This window comes from Nomascus leucogenys, chromosome 18, assembly GCF_006542625.1.
Source record: "Nomascus leucogenys isolate Asia chromosome 18, Asia_NLE_v1, whole genome shotgun sequence".
Classification (NCBI taxonomy): domain Eukaryota; kingdom Metazoa; phylum Chordata; class Mammalia; order Primates; family Hylobatidae; genus Nomascus; species Nomascus leucogenys.
Genome location: NC_044398.1, coordinates 16139323 through 16157505, shown reverse-complemented (window position 1 = coordinate 16157505; position 18183 = coordinate 16139323). Strand labels below are relative to the sequence as shown.

The 18183-nt window shown below is 34.4% G+C and overlaps 1 protein-coding gene across 1 annotated transcript in view; it reads left to right on the top strand.

The window, feature by feature from the left end:
• The window catches only part of CTNNA3 (catenin alpha 3), a 1790392-nt gene that overhangs the window by 1396928 nt on the left and 375281 nt on the right, over nt 1-18183 (top strand). The gene's annotated exons all lie outside the window — the stretch shown is intronic.

Here is an 18183-nt window from a genome sequence, read left to right as displayed (position 1 = left end):
CGGGTTGATAGGTGCAGCAAACCAGCATGGCACATGTATACCTATGTACCAAAACCTGCACATTCTGCACGTGGATCCCAGATCTTAAAGCAAAATAATTAAAAAAAAAAAAAAAAAAAAAAAAGAATTCTTAAGAACAACTAAGGTGCAACCATAAGATCAAATTTGTCACTCCCTAAATTCCTTTTTCAAGAAATTGTAGTGGTTAGACAAACACTTAGGTTAAAGTTAAATAAACTATTATTCATTCGTTAACCGGCCTTTTAGTCATTACCTTCATAGTGTTCCATATTTGCCTAAATCTCCATTTCTTTTTTAGGTCATGCAGGTAAAATCCTTAGGGCCAAAAAAGAACTCTTTTAGTTTTCTTGATATATTTCTTTAATCCTAGCTCATTATAGAGCCTTAATTTTTTCCTCTCATGTTGAATCTCATCTGAAAATTGCAAACATATAAAAATAAATGTTATTTTATTGTCTAACTTCCTGCTTGTAAAATAAATAATAAATAAATAAATTCCTGCTTTTAACTGCCATATCAGAAGTATATGTATATGTCATATACAAGTATATGTATATGTCATATACAAGACTGTCATATACAAGATCATTGTTGGCTGATCTTGTAGTATCCAAATATTATCTTGCTCTTAAATTGCTACAGTCATTATCTATCTTATTTATTGGGAAATATTACTGTAAAAGTACTTTAAATATGTGATCTCTATTGGGAGTTCAAAGGGGACCCTTAATCCAACCCTTTGCCAAATGTGTTTATGTTAAATACAAAACGTGAGATATTTAGTACCCCTCTTTATCTTGCAGCTAGTAATGGTCATGACACCCATTTCTGGATAATAAGGCATAAAGATAAGCTCTTAGGGTTTTTTGTTCCCAGATAAAAAGAGGGAGATATTGATATTGAGAGCTCTGCTCCTGCTTCCTTCCTTCCTGTGTTTGGTTGTGTGTAGACATGAAGCTTAGCTACAGTAGCTGTCTTGCAGCCATGCAGCAATGAGCCTGAGGACAAAAGTGAGCACACTGAGGGCTGCAGAGTGAGCACGGAAGAGTCTGGATCCTTATTGATGTTGTAGAGCTGCAGGATCCACAATGACTGCTCAACTCTGCATGATTACGTAGACAATAAGAAACATCTCTTTTGAAAGCCACTTTTATCTGTGTAGTGTTTTCTGGAAGCTCAAAGCATCTTAATTTTGAGGCTGAGCATATTTGAGACTCTATAAATATAGGATAGAGGACACGAGGAAGAGATATTGCAGAAAAATGGAATGTTTCTCTCAGAAGAGAGGGCAAAAGACCGGGTACTTTTGGTACAGATGTAAAATTTACCTTTTAATATATATAATTACTTTTTGAAAATATATGATTACATGTATTCTTAAACCAGTTTTCAGGAAGTTTATTTCCATGTTTATAGTCCCATAATTTTCCCAGAAATTATTTTAAATTGTTATTTTATTTATTATTCTGTCTCAGAATCTATGCCCGGCTTGCAAGGATGGAACCAGGGGATGGTTATGTGGAATCTGTAGATTCATCTTTTTCAATGGTTAACTTATTTCAAGGATGAATTTAAAATAAATAAATTTATTTTTATCCTTAATGTGTGTATAGGACTGGATTCCTTCCAACCCCCCACATCTACTGCCATTCTTCTCTTTCTAGTGTAAGTTCACACATAAACTCATAGAATCTATCTGCTGACACATTATATTTCATTAATGTTTTCAATTCAGTAAAATGATGTAACATTTTCATAGTCTTGTTCAGAATTAATAAAATGTGAAGTATCAATATTCGAAAGAAAGTAGACAAGAAAAAGAAAAAAAAACAGTCATTACTATTTTTGGCATGGATTTTCAGCGGGGTAAAAATAACATGTCTGATTATTTCTCTGCTTTGTATTTAGCACATCCACCTTTTGATATTGCTCCCTAAGTAGTTCTACTTTTCTTTTTATTATTTATGTTTGCTAATCAAGCTTTCAAAGCCTTGTGGATGTGTTAAAGCTAGGGGATAAAGCATGACACAACCAACATTTTGTAAAATGTCACAACATTTAGTGAAGTAGAATCTTCTTGAAATCCATACGGATAATCCTCCCTTGGATTATAAACAGTATACAATTTCTTCTAGTTTCCAGAATCAATCAACAGGCATGATTAGTGTGTGTGCGTGTATGTGTGTATATATAGATATAGATGTATAGATATATAGATCTGTGTGTGTGTGAGTTTATTTTGTTATTTGAACCTTAGCTATTTTTAAAACACACTTAGGGATAAATACAAAATATGATGACCATTTTAAAGAGATCTTGCTATGTGAAGTGAATACTAGAAGAGGAGACAGAGTTTCATGCTTTTGTTTAGAAGACTTCATAGTCATTTTAACATGGTGATGAATCAGCAAATGAAATTCCTTTATAGTTATAATCAATTTGGGTAACAGCTGAGAAAGTACAATAGAAATCATATAGTTTTACTTTTATCCCATCAGAGTCATGAAATATTCTGACAGGACAATTTCATCTACTTGCCTCTTCCTATAAATCTTTAAAAATCTGTTTTAATAATAGGCTAATTTCCCTACCACAGAAACCAAATATCCTCCGAGTGGATTTGGAATTTATCCAGAATTATGTATATTTCTTCCATTCTGGTTGAAGTAAAAATAGAAAATGTAAAAAAAAATCAGTCTTGGTTTTGATTTTGCTTAATCATTCAACATAGATATACCTTAATTATTAACTACAGAAGTTAGGTATGCATCCCCTGCATTAAGAAATACTAAGGAAATCATCCAATACTAAAGAGTGTTATTGCCATCTCCAAAATTTCTCCTACTGAAGCCAGAGACAAGAGAGTTAATGTTAATACAAATACACCATGTTCCATATTACCACTTCTGCAGATGACTGGGACTTCTGCCTGACAGAACGTGGGACAATTATCTTGTCCTCTGTGTTCAGAGATGATGTGCTGACAGGTTATTTCCTGAGCAGTAACTGAGATATGTGACCTGCTATCTTTACCAGGAGGGAGCCTATTTTGTAGTTGACAGCAGCAGTCACCAAGGAAAAAGTTCGACATTTGTGGCCTTGTAGCTTTTGGGTCAGCTGAGTCTGGTTTTGATTCCTTCTTCCTGGTAGAGTGTCCTGACTTCTGTTTTGTCTTGGCTTTATAAACTGACACTACCTTATTGCAAGTAATCTCTGAAGGTATTCCCTCTGTCCCAGCCTCCTACATGTGCAATCACCTACCGTGTCCTACAATTACAAACTTTCAATTCTGGTGCCACTTTCCCCATCTTCTTATCAGGGAAATACACTGAGTCCCATTCTGAATGTAAATAGGATCTCTGCCACTAGGCTTTCTTTGCTGGAGGTTGGTTCTGCTGTTATTGCCCAGAAAGAGATTACCAAGCCAACGATTATGCATTTCTTAACTTACGCCTAGAATGTTTGAGTAAGATGTTGCTCTTATAGTGCATTAGATAAATGCAGTTTCATTAACAAATTCTAAAAAAAACACAAGTCTTAGGTTAAGTCTCTATTACAATGTAATAATAATGTCAATAAATACTTCCATCTTACATTTGAACAGTAATTTTGAGTTCCAGAGTCCTTTCACATACAATACAGGTATTCCTGTAACATGACAGGTGTCACCAAAAGGATGAAGCCCCTCTTGTCTTAAAAGTCTGTGAAGCTATCAACAGAGACACATTTAATTATGACTACCAAGTTCCTCTTTCAAACTATAGGGAAATTAGCCTAATATCAAGCATGATTTGGCCTATTGCCATGGCTTCAACTGTCATCCCGATGCAAATGTTTACCAAATCTCTCTCTCTCTCAATCTCTCTCTCTGTCCTGACTGTCTAATAGGTATCTGGACTTGAAACTTACCTGAAACAATGTGAACAGACTCTTATTAACCCATGGAGGCCTCCTTTCCTGTTGGCTCCTTTATTACTGTTAATAGTTTGCCCACTTTCTTCTAGACATCAGGATTAGTCAATACCTTAGCCATCTTGGATTTCTTCCTTTGCATTACCTCCCTGCATCTAATCAGCAATAAAATCTTGAAGTTTCTATCTCAGTACCAAATGTCCCAACCTGTTCATTTCCACTGCCAACATCCTCATTCAGATCTTTATGAACTCTTTTCTTCTAGCCTACTCTAAAACCTCCTAACTTGTCATCCTGCTTCAGCTTTACCATTTTATACAAGACTTCTATATTCATAACGTAGAGCAATGATTTCTAATCTTTTTAGTATTACACAGCCTTTTATTCCAATGAAACTGAACTTAAATATATAAAACATGAAAAATTGCTGCTGTCTTTTTTTTTTTTTTTTTTTTTTTTGAGACGGAGTCTCGCTCTGTCGCCCAGGCTGGAGTGCAGTGGCGCGATCTCGGCTCACTGCAAGCTCCGCCTCCCGGGTTCACGCCATTCTCCTGCCTCAGCCTCTCCGAGTAGCTGGGACTACAGGCGCCCGCCACCACGCCCGGCTAATTTTTTTTTTTTTTTGTATTTTTAGTAGAGACGGGGTTTCACCGTGGTCTCGATCTCCTGACCTTGTGATCCACCCGCCTCGGCCTCCCAAAGTGCTGGGATTACAAGCGTGAGCCACCGCGCCCGGCCTGCTGCTGTCTTTGTAACAGCGATTGAGTGTGGGAACTCACACTGTTTTCAGTAGGGCTTCTCACCCATCTCCCTCTTCTCTCTCTACCCACAGTGCTTCCTGAGACATGCTCATTGGAACACAGTTGAAAACCACTGTTAAAACATCTTCTCAGACAAATTAATTATGACTGGATGATAAAACTGTATTTCCAACATGCTGCAAGGAAATAGGCTTTAGAAAAAGTAAAGTTAAATATGTCCTCTTGATAGAGATGATTCATTTAAAACATGATGATTAGGTAATCACTATTAGATTATATGCAACTGTTCCAAAGATTCTGGTTAACAATCATTGGGCTATTAGCATGATGGTTAGCTGAGTCCAGTCTTATCTCCTAGAAGAGGTCATAGTCTCATGAAAGTGTATTAGAAAGGTGCTTGATTTTTTTCTTATCAAGAATGCTGATGGCCAGGCACGGTGGCTCACACCTGTAATTTCAACACCTTGGGAGGCCGAGGTGGATAGATCATGAAGTCAGGAGTTCAAGACCAGCCTGGCCAACATGTTGAAACCCCGTATCTACTAAAAATACAAAAATTAGCCGGACGTGGTGGCAGGTGCCTGTAATCCCAGCTACTTGGGAGGCTGACACAGGAGAATTGTTTGAACCCTGGAGGCGGAGGTTGCAGTGAGCCGAGATCGCACCACTGCACTCCAGCCTGAGCGACAGAATAAGACTCCGTCTAAAAAAAAAAAAAAAAAAAAAAAAAAAAAAAAGAAAAAGTAAAAAAGAAAAAAAATGCTGATTACTTCACAGAAAAAGTAATGAATTACATTGTACAGGAAATTTTAAGGCAGATCAAGTATCAGATTTACTTTCTCACTACTAGTCATGTTAGAATACTACCGGAATAGTATTCTATTGGCTATTAATTATCTACCAAATTAAGAATAGATTCTTTGGCTTAAAGTTTAAATTACAACTTGTTGTAATCTAACTTTTAGCTTATTTTTTTCCTGTTTTACTACATTGATAGTTATTACAATCTCAACTCTACTTTTTCTCATTTGAATGTCTCTGAAGCTTTATATGATTCTCTTTTGGCAGTTCTGTTATTCTGCCTTGTATTCTACAGCTAGTAGGAAACACAGGCAAATATATAACAGGAAATATATTGAAATCACATTATAAATACATAATTAAAATCTACATTTTCAGCCACCAGTAGTTCGTTATGTTCTTGTTTTATCTCAAAGAGATTATTAACCTTTTAACAGTTTTATAGGACAGTTCTTCATTTTCAGAAGTATTTTGTGATTCATCTTTTGCTAGCTATGCAGTTCTAGACATTAATACTTAATCTTACTGAACTTTAGTTTTGTGATCATCAAAACTTACACATATCAATAAGTAAATATCTATTGAAATGATTTTTTCCTGCACAATGCATAGAAGGATAGAAGGAGATAGTCTGAAAAAATGAGATCTTAGCTCATCTCTCTATCTCTAGGCATCTCTAGGCATCTTGAGGATAATAGACACCTAAGCAAGGTAATGAGGTCTTCTGAGGAGAAAGAAGTAGGTAGATTTAAGATTATTAGAATTAAAAATAACAAAATTGCCTATATATGCTTTCTCTCTTTACATTTCCAGGCAGCCTCATGATGATTTGGAGAATTCCAGAGGTAGAAATAATAAAATGATATGTGAGAGGTTTTCATGCCTCAAAATAAAAGGTTTTCAGAGCATTCTTGCTGACTCAGTGAATTGATGTTAGCTTTAGGTATTTTGGGTTTTATCCTAATTAATCCTCTTAACTTCAGAGCTTTGTCCATCAGTAATATACTAAATGTACTGTGTGCGCACTATTGAGGCACAGCCAAGAATTGCAGTGGCAGAGCTTTAGTGAATAGGAACAGAAAAGGTTTGAGAAGCAAACTTTTCCGTTGAGAGAGATCTACACCAAATGCACAACAACTGATTCAATGATAAGGTAATGATAATTCCTTTGACCTTAATGATAAAGTTAGTAGGTGCATTAATTAAAAGACAATCATTATAAGTTTTACTTGTAAAACTGGGTGACTTATGATACATAGAAGTTAGATCATCGAATTAATAGAACTTGTGCTAGGCAGGCATATTCACTCAATGCATAATTACTGAGCATCTACTATGGGCCAGAAACACATTTAAGAGGCTGAATCAGCAGGACATAATGATTGATTGATCGAACATGGAGAGTGGGAGATACATGAGGAGAGAGAAGAGTAAATTTGGTGGGAGAAACTGATGATACCAAATATATGTGTTTACACGTAAATTATATATATATGTGTATGTATATATATATGTGTGTGTTTGTATCTGTATATGCGTGTTTGTGTATACCAAATTTGGTGTGTGTATACGTGTGTGTATGTGTATATATATCTGTATGTGTTCCACATCAAATGATATATTGAGATATATATTATAATATATTGATATACAATATGAGATATATTATAATACATATCTATGTATTATATATATGTACACAAATGTGTATGTGTATACCAAATTTGGTATACATGCACACACACACACATATATAGAGACACACATATATGTGCATACATATATATATAATTTATGTGTTCACACATATAATTTGGTGTGTATATATATGCCAAATACACACACATACACACACATATATACAGACAGATATATATTAATATATACATACACATATATATAATTTATTCACATGTATCTTCCAAGTATCTTCCCTTTGTGGAACATCAAATAGGGAGACAACAACAACTATTACAATAAAATTCCTTCTTTAATACAATATGGGAAGAGCACAGAGAGTACTAACCTACTCTGAGAAGAACTGCATCACCTTCCCTCTTCTCAGATGTAACTGGACACTTGAACAAATTCACGGTTCTTTTAGCAACAATGTTGGTAGTGAGTACTGGGGGAGTCAACCAATTGTATCTGCTAAAAGTGATTCTCAAAAGATGATCCCTGGACTAGCAGTATTCACATCAGTTGAAAACTTGTTAAAATTTAGATTCTTCTGCAGCACCTTAGACCTATTGAACCAGGAACTCCATGGATGGGGCCTTAATGGGCCTTTCTGGTGATTCTGATGCATGGAAAGTTTGAAAACTACTGTGTTCTAATAAAGTTTACTGAGCAAAGAATTTACTGTTTGCTCAGGACTATAGCCTTGTAAAACTTCAGAGAAAACACAATGCATATAAAATGCAATGAGAAAATGAAATCAGGGAAGAGACCCCCAATCAGGAAGTTTGATGTCAAGCCTTGACATACCACACATTACTGCTTTCACATGTGTAAACCACCAGCAAAATAACTGGTGCTTAGTAAGTGATCAAATGTTTGTCTTCTCTTATCTCTGAACGATCAGATATTATGGTGGACACTGTCATATAGGTTATCATATTTTGTAATCCTGATCTGAGGCTTTCTGTCTCAGGACTAAAATGCAGCTGATACAAGTCACTTTCATTTTCACAAGAGAATATCAATTTACATCATCAGCACTTTAGTATCTAAAACAAGCGTTGGAAGTTCTTCTGCTGATAAACCTGAATGACCATCCTTCAAGAAGTAACTCACTGTTGACATCAATTTCAAATAATTTGTGACTTACTTTTGTCAAAAGCCATGTTGAGATCGTTTATTCATTTATGCATTAACTTTATCTCTAGAATTCAAATCAAGACCTATTTCTGTATGTTATATCAGATAGGTGCAAATCAAAACTCTAGTACTTTAACTCTGCAGACGATAATTTGATATTGTAAAAAATAGTCTTATGAAGAATGCTTTTGCATTTTCTTAACATCATTTGTAAAGACTATTGTTCATTTTGTTATTTAATAACCAATAACAAATAAATACATGATACATTTATTCCTCTTAGTACACAGCATTGAGAAGTAAAAGTCTTTTCAAGTATGTCCTGATGAAAATAGAAATTATCATTTTCATTTGAAAATTTCAAAGTGCTTAGGTTCCTTTTAGTAGGTAATATGAACCATATAACCCATTGCTTCATTTTTGCCTGGACCTCAAACAATCAATTTTTTACTTAATTGCTGTGCCTTAACTCTAGGATTTTTAACGTAATTATACTTCTTCTCCCTAACTTTGATTATGTGGCTCCTATTGGCCTTGTTTTAAAGTTTATTGCACACTTGACTCTTTTTTTAAAAGCTGCTTTTAATTCATTTTTGGGGGAGATGCAGGAGAGTTATAAAAATAAATCTCTACTTCTCTTTATTCACACATTATATTATCTATGCATGTATCCACCCAACTTTTCCTACAGCTATCCTTCTTTCCTTTTATCCACCCACCTAGCCATCCAGTCATCTACCCACCCTCTCATTCATCCATTTATTCTTTTCAAATGAATTTCTGCTTGTAACTAGATATAGCCAGAGAAAGTAAATACAATGCATGTATGATTGTGAAGAAACTTATGGAATCAGAGAGTAACTATGCTAGAGTAGAAGAACTAAACCAACTTCTTCATTTTATAGAAGGGAACTTTAGCTCATTTTTTTTCTGACGTTTCATAATCATAGTTTACATAGATTCGGAAAGTTTTTGGATTTCTATAACTACTTTAAACATGTTTAGCATGGTTATAAAACTTCATTTTCTTTTATAAACTTGTTTAAAATAGTGTCTGTAAACCAACATGTAGAAATTCAGCTTTAAAAAGAAAAAGAAATTAGGAGGTAAATATTTATGATAGAAGTTACTTCAGTTACCTTAAATAGTAAGCTCCCCTACTGCATTTAAAACAGGAGTTTTCTTCATTCATTCAACAAATATTATTAAAAGTAATAATTCAGTTCACCAAACTCTCACAGTCAAAAATTTACAATCAATTTCTATTCAGATTTCTAGAAAAGCATCTGTTACATGTGTTAAACATGCTTATATGTTTAAGCCGTATTAATTTGGGCTCCCTGAAGTTAATATATTGGCTGTAATAGTAGGAGGATTCAAAATAAATGAATATCAAATACAGGAAAAATAAATTTATTCTTTAAAAATCTTTCTTGTTTGTTTTATTTTGAGATGGAGTCTTGCTCTTGTCACCCAGGCTGGAGTGCAATGGCTTGATCTTGACTCACTGCAACCTCTGCCTCCTGGGTTCAAGTGATTCTCCAGCCTCAGCCTCCCAAGTAGCTGGAATTACAGGTGCCAGTCACCACGCCCAGTTAATTTTTGTATTTTTAGTGGAGATGGGGTTTCACCATGTTGGCCAGGCTAGCCTCAAACTCCAGACCTCAGGTGATCTGCCCTCCTCGGTCTCCCAAAGTGCTGGGATTACAGGCATGAGCCACCACGTCTGGCCTGTTCTTTAAAAATCTTAACCTTGTATACCCCTTGCGTATAGGAAGCTCTTATGCTTCCATGGGAAATACAGCTAATGTAAGGAAAATAAAATCACAACTATCAATGAGATTGAATCCATAATCTTTTACTGTAGTATTACAACTCCTTAAAATTAATTAACAGTTTTGTTAGAATGAAAGTAACAAATTGGAACTGAAATTCCAGACATTGTTAACATATATTGCAATTAGTACAATTTCCTCAGCTGTAGAATCCCATAAACTTCAAGGGATTAACAAATAATATGGCAAAGAGATAATCTATAATTTCTCAAACCACAAGGAAAACTATGGTTTTTGTTGTTGTTTAAGTAGTCATCTATATTTATACCAAGGAAGATACGTGTTGACCAATAAAGCTAAGAGTTGTATCATTAGATAGGAGCTAAAATACAATTTTGCAATAGCCCAGGGCATTTTGAGGTGCCAGAGAGGGTTTCTTCAGGGTTTTTAACTCATAGTAGTGAGATACACACAGAATCAAAGATGATACCGGTATCGCTCATCCAACATTAAACCAGTGCCCTGTAGAGGACAGGCACTTCACAAATAATTGATTTGCAAATATTTAAAATAGTGCTGTCCAATAGAACTTTTTGTGATGATAGAACTGAGCTATATCTACACTATCTAATATGGTAGCCATATGTGGTGGGCTAGAGTGACTAAGGAAATAAATGTTTAATTGTATTCATTTATAGTATTTTAACATAAGGTTAAATAGCAGTGTATATCTGGTGGCCACTGTATTAAACAACACAGCTTTAGAAAATAGTAAAGCATGAGCAACTCAGTGGTGCATACGTTAAAAATTTTAAACATATTCATTCATTCATGTATTGCTATTCGCATTTGGTTTTAGGTTTCCTCTCCCCAACTCCCTACCCTTGTTGATTGAATTTTATTGTTTTTATTGTAGAATCTTAAAAAGGTTACAGAAGTCAAAAATGTACAAAAACTACTCTGAGACAAATCTCTCTTCTCATATCCCTTCTACCTTACTCTTAAAATTCCTTGTACATAACAAGTCTTCTTGTTCCTTTGTTTATCCTTAATGTGAATCTTTTTTAAAAATGTATGTGAAGATAGGAAAATTAAGATGTGTTTTCTTATTTCTCCTTCATTCTTGCACAAAAATAATATACATATATATGTCTGTATATACAATTTATGTTTATATCTGCATATAAAATTATGAGTTCAAGCCAACGTCTTCAGTTCAGTCCAGTCCCATGGGGTTCATCTTTCTTACCAGAGCAGTTTGTCATTCCTTAGCAGTACCTCCCTGTTTACATAGTGAGAACCCTGGCTCTCAAATATATCACATGTTTACGTATTGTCTCAATACTCTCTGGGTATTCCTTACACTGCTTTTCCAACTCCACTATTTCCTCAGCCCCACATTTTGATCTTTTGGATTCACCTCTTGTTTTAAGAGTATGTGTGCCAAGTGTCTTCCTGACATTCATAGAAATTAAATATTCTGTGTACTTGAATGTCTGAAGTAATGCCATCATTCACTTAACTGGTGGATTGGTTGGATATTGGATTTCAAGTTTAAAATAAATTTTTCTTAGAATTAAGGCATTATTTTATCTTTTTTCCTTTGGTATCTAGCCTTTCTCATGAAAAGTCTAATGCCAATCTGATTTTAATATTTTACTGATAATCTTTTCTCTCTTGAAGATGTAGCTCTTCCCTTTATCCTAAGTGTCCTGCAATGTTTTGTGGGTATGTCTCAGGGTGGTTATTCTTACATCCAGGCAGTAGAACATAGTGGCTGTGGGCATAGGCTCTGAGTCTGAGTGCCTAATTTTGAATTCTTACTCTACTGCCTACTACTTTCCTGGGGAAACAAAGTGACCTGACAGAGTTTATACTTTGAGAGCTTTCTGTCAGGATTTTAGAAGTGGCTGAGTACAATAAAACACATACAGTAAAGTAAGAGACATAGGAGCTTTACTAAAATGTAGGGCAGAGGCAAGGGGCTCTCGTTCTGTTGCCCAGGCTGGACTGCAGTGGTGTGATCATAGCTCAATGAAGCCTTGAACTCTTTGGCTCAAGTGATCCTCTTGCTTCAGCCTTCCAAGTAGTAGGGACTACAGGCATATGCCACCATGCCTGGCTAAGGCATAGGTGCTTTAATAAACGTATGTTTCAGGCATTAGTGTGTCCAAGAGACAGGATTTCCTAATATACTTGGAGGCAAGTGTGGGGGTGCTGATTGAGGGAAGTTTCGCAGAGAAACTGATGTTTAAACTGAATCTGATTTCAAATTACATGAAGGTACTAAGTTATCATATGTACCCCCAAATATGTACATCTATTATGTATCAATAAAACATAAATTTATAAAAGTAAATAAATAAACAATAATCTGAAACTGAAGAATGGGCAGAAAGATACCAGATAGACAATGTTGGAAAAATGGTTCTACTCTGCCACATAATCATAGACAACTGTGCAAAGAGAGTTGAAGTTTGTAGAGGTAAGATCAATTCTATTTATTTTCAGCCAAGGAATCCCCAGCAATATGTGAAGGACCACCTTCATTCAACAGCACTGGTCAAAGGAAGATACATTTCTCCTGCTAGATGTGATCCCACCCTATAAACTTCTGTACCTTTTAAACCTCTGGACCTTTTTACTCTAGACTTCTTTCCCTGTTCCTATAGTTCAGGATACCCACTGCATACTGAGCAGCATTTTGCTAGCACTACAGACCTTGGAGCCCTTTTGCCTCTCTATTTTTCTTTAACTTTTTCCCTGTTGTATGTTTTTCTGTATGGTAAAAAGTGAAGAAATTAAGATTTGATCTTGAGCAATAGGATGGTGAGTGATTCTAAAAGAGGAAGACTTAACAGTGTAAACTCAAGATGCAAGAGTAGATTTTTAAAAAAATCAAGGTAATCCCTAGTCTTAACTAGCAGAACCCAGATCCCTGGCAGAGATATTAAAAGGGAACAAGAGAATATACTCTAGAGAAAGCTAAAAAGTAAAAGATGGTATATGCCAAATATTAGGGAAGATACAGAGCAATTAGAATATTTAGGCATTGTTGATGGGGTAAAAATTTTTCCAACCACTTAGGATATTGTCGATGTTTACTAATGTGAAATATATGGATATACTATGGCCCAGCAAGTCTATTGATAAGTATATTCCCTAAAAATGTACACATATATTCACCAAAAAACATCTGCTAGGATATTCATAGCACCATATATATTATAGTCCCAAACTGAAAATTATGCAAATGCCCATCTCCCATAGACTGGATAAATACATTTTAGTATAATGACATGCTATACAGCAATGAGAATGAATAATTCTATATACAACTTACATAGACATAAATTTAATGTTTAGTGAAACTTGATAAAAGTGTATGCAGTATGATTCTATTTGCATGAACCAAAACAGTTGCACGAACTTCTTATTCATATGCTTAATGCCACTTTCTACTATTAATTCTCTCCCAGTTAATTAACATAACATAAATAAAAATAGTATTGATAATTTAAACATTTGAGAATTCTTACTGAGAAATGCAAAGAAAACCAAGCAATTTAAAAAAATAAAATTTATTCACAATTTAAAATAAATAAAATTTATAAAGTAGTACATAAAAGAACGAAAGTCATCGTAGAACATTATTTGGTTCAGGTCCAACTGTGGACCTGAAGTAGTCACATTTATGTAAATGATTACTGTGATGTAAACAAATTAGAAAAGGATGTGAGGAAAAGCATGAAAGAGCTTAATTTTCATCATATTAAAAATTCATTGGATACACTTTTAATATACTTAAATCAGAAATATTATTTATTAATAACCCATTATGTAGACATATGAAGATTTTTTAAATTAAGCTACAGAGAAAGAAGATAAGTTTCTAAGTCACTGGAGAGACTCAAAGGTGGACACTCAGGCTAATTAAATGATTAGCATTTCATATGTAGAAAAACTACCCTGCCAGAGGGGGAAAACATAATATATCAGCTTCACGAAGCTATATCTAAGTCCCTTCTCTCTAGTATTTTATTTTTTACTTTTTGGAGATATTCCAGTTATTCTTGAAAGATGGAGTAGAGTATAACACAGAGGTCAAAAGTGCTGCTCTTGTTAACCATGTGATGTGTGATAAAGGATCAGAGTAGGTCAGTACATTGGGGCATATCATTTGAAAAATGGTGAAATCCTCACTAGTCATTGATTTGTATGATATATGATCTATGAGGTACCAAACGTATTCTTGATACATAATATTGGCTCCCTAAATATTAAATACATATGAACCACAATAATTAGCATTTATTGAAAAAATGAAAAAAAAAGTATATAAAGTAGTATTTGTAGAAGTCATTTAATGCCACTTTCTACTATTATTAATTCTCTCCAAGTTACTTAACATAACCTAAGGAAATGATGACTTAGCATTATGTGAGGTTTCAAAGGCAAATTTCTTTACCACCAGTAATTTTCAAAGATAATGGTATAATTAGAAATATTTTAATCTGGGTTTTATTAATGGTAGGAAACAATTTGATGATATCATTTTTAGATCATTACTGTAATGAGTCTGAATTCTTTTCTGACCTATTTAATTTCATAATAATGTATCCTCACCTACTTTCAAATGCACATAATACATTTAGCAAGGATTAAGAAGGTATAAAATATGTTTGGGCTACTACCAGAGAGAAGCTCAAGGCCTAGGAGAACTTGGCTGTGTAGGTCTGTTAACTGCATTGTCAGAAAATTATCATGAATTCCCCCAGGAGGACAGCAATTCAGAAGCCCCATGGACTTTACTTAGCAGAAGAAAGCAGTGCAGATTTAGGGTTCAGAGAGCAGGCTCTGTATTCTCAATTACCAGCCCATCGCTTATTAACTGTGTGACCTCAGTTTCCTCATAGGTAAATCAGGATAGTAATAGTTCCTGCCTTACAGGGCTTCTGTGAGGATTATGAGACATGCATCTAAAATGCTTAGCACAGTGCCAAGATGGATGAGAATGGTAGCTATTATTCTGTCTATTCTGAATAAAGTAGGCAGAGAAAGTATAGACTGCAAAAGAGTTCAGAACTGGTTCCGAATTTGGCTGTGTAAAATAGACAAGATACTTTGAAGTCGCCGGGGTATTGACCAGAAGGCTGCCTTTGTTTGATAAATCTACACTCCAAAGTTCAGAACAGCTTATCCTACCTGGCATTTCAATTGATTAGAATGGATGTGTTTAAGCTATCCCTCTCTTTGATCAATAATTGTATAGCATGATTGTATATTAATGTCTAAACCTCATTTTCTGAAAACCTAGGTAGATTATGGAGTAAAGACAGGTTTGTCAATTTGTTATTCTTTCTAAATTACCATAAACTGACTACTTATTTATACTCATTTTGTATTTTCTTGAAAGCATTAAAAAAATTTACTCCTAGTTTGATCCAAGCAACCATATGTCCACAGTGTAAGTACATCCACAGCTGATGTTTAAGCTAATGAAATGAGAAATGAATTACATATCAGCTTTGAATAGTTCATTTATGCTGTTAGAGTGAGAAAGTAGTAGTTTCCATCTGTACTTCAGAAATTAAACATTTGCTTCTGAAAGATTTTATTTTAATTGGAGCCAATATTAATTTATTAGTAAAAGGCCCTTAGAGGAGTTAAAATGAAATCATTTTGCACTAATGAAAAGGCTGTGTTGTATGTTTTGTAAGATTCCTTAAATCTTTCTCACAATTGCTTCACAGGGCAGTGAAAAACAGATCTTTACATGACTTTAACTTTTTCTTTTTTTGCCAAAATCTACATAGGAAGATGGTGGGAACTGTATCAATAATAGCAGATTGAAAGTATTAATAGACAGAATTAAATTATTACTGTATTGCACACTTGTTTGGTATATGAGAAAAAACATTTTTTAGTGGGGATGACTATGAATAAAGTTATGTAGCTGACAGGTCCCTACAGGTTTTGAGGACATATCTCTTTTTACTTAACTATGTCTTTGGAGTGAATAGAGCATATCACAGAGGCTAGAAGCCATTTCGTCCTGTTCTTTAGAGTAGTAGTTTTGACGGTTGGTTTGCTGTCTACTCTAGAACCTGAAGGAAATGTGAAATAACCAGACACATTTTCTTGGATCTTCCCTCCTCTTTTAACACTACAAAAGTAATGATTAACTCATAAAGCAGATTTGAATGTTCCTATAAGCCTGCATAAATATGTTTTTGGAGCTTTTCAGTTGTTAACAAAACCGAAATCACATTTAAATGCAAGCTGGACATGTTTCATTGTGCCTACTCTTTGCTTGATTTTACATATTAATTAATTAATTAATTCATTCATTTAATCACTCAATTCATTCGATCATTTATTTACTGCATGCCAGCCTATGCACTTAGGATATAAACAAAGAAAAGCTTCAAGGAACAATTGAAAACGTGTAAACACTGTATTAACATGATGTGTTCATAAAACAACTTCTTGAGTGTCCATCGTTTGAGAGATACTATAATACTTAATGCTAAGGGCAGGTTCCATTCATAAGATTATACTTAAAATGAACCTGAGAATGAGCAGAATTTAGACATGGGAAGAACTATGCTGTGGACTGAAATAGTGGATGATGATGAATAGAGACAGTGGGGCTAAAAATTCTCAATGGATTTGGGATATATTTACATAGTAGAGCAGGTGGCACTTAGTAGGTATTTGGATGTAAGGAATAAAGAAGTATAGGAGGTCAGATAAAACACCTGGGTTTTTTTCATGAATGACTCAGCACCAACATAGATTATAGTAAAGGGAAATTAGGTTTCCTGGGTAGAAAGAAATGTATTTAGATTTAGATAGAATATGTTTGAGGTGTTATAAAAGATTCAGGCAGAATTTTGCCATTGTCAGTTGGATATACAGTTCTGAAATTAAGGAAAAATGTCTAGATTAGAGATATACTTTGAGAGTCACATCCATGTATAAGAGAACTGTGGTTTGAGATTGTTTCTCCTAGGCAAAGTGATATGAGTTTGCTCTCCCTCTTGTTTTATTATCCCATCCGCTGAAAGGGAGACTGTGATTTGAGGGTTTCTCAGTGCAAAGTGGTATGACCCAATAGAAGTTTCTGTTATCCCAAAAGTTACTCTGATGATAGCCATATCTCCACTCTTCAAAATGGTAATCACTAGTCACATGTATGTGTTAAGCAGCTGAAATGGGATGAATATGACTAAGGAATTGAATTTAAAATGTAAGGCTAATGAATTTAATTTTTAATAGCTATATGCAGCTAGTAGCCACCTTTTATTAGACAGTGTGCCTAGAGAATGGACAGAGAATAGGAGCACAGTGGGTAATGTCAGCAGGTATGGTGGCTCAGAAGTAGGATATAGGTGATACATTTTAGCAGCTAGAGGAAAGAAAGGACCAGATAAAATGAGTGCCCATGTATATCATCAAAATTTCCTCATATCAATAACATGGCAGGTAGAATTGCAAGAGATGGTATGCCATACATGCAGATACAACTTAAATGTAGAAAAATAACATTTATTGATATTTTTATACCAGTCAAAATATTGTTATCTTCCAGGTTTAGAATTATTTCTTCTAAAAATTAATCTTTTTTACCCAACATCTTCATATGGGCAAGAGGCTTCCTCACTATGATATAGTAGATTAGTTTGAGTGTAGATTCTGCATTTTGGAACTCTGAGTTTACATCTCTAGTTACACATTAACAGAATGAATCTGTGGAAGAGTCTTGATTTCTCTGTGTCCTAGTTGTTAAACTATTAATACTCAGTTAATACTGGGGTTATGTTAAGATTTAAATCACATTGAACACTTAGAAAAGTACCTTGAGCCTAGTGAAGAGAAAATAACTGTTAATATCATTAACCTTAAAAGTAAAATTGAAGAAGTGTTTTTATTTGAAACTATTTTGAAGCCTTAATTTAAAAAGATAATCCATGGATTGGCTTACTGATAGAAGCATCCCTATAGTCAGTCAGTGTTTTGTTATTTTAAAGATAGTTTTCATATGAGAATGCCAATTCCTTTTCACTATTTTTTTATTATAGAGAAAACAT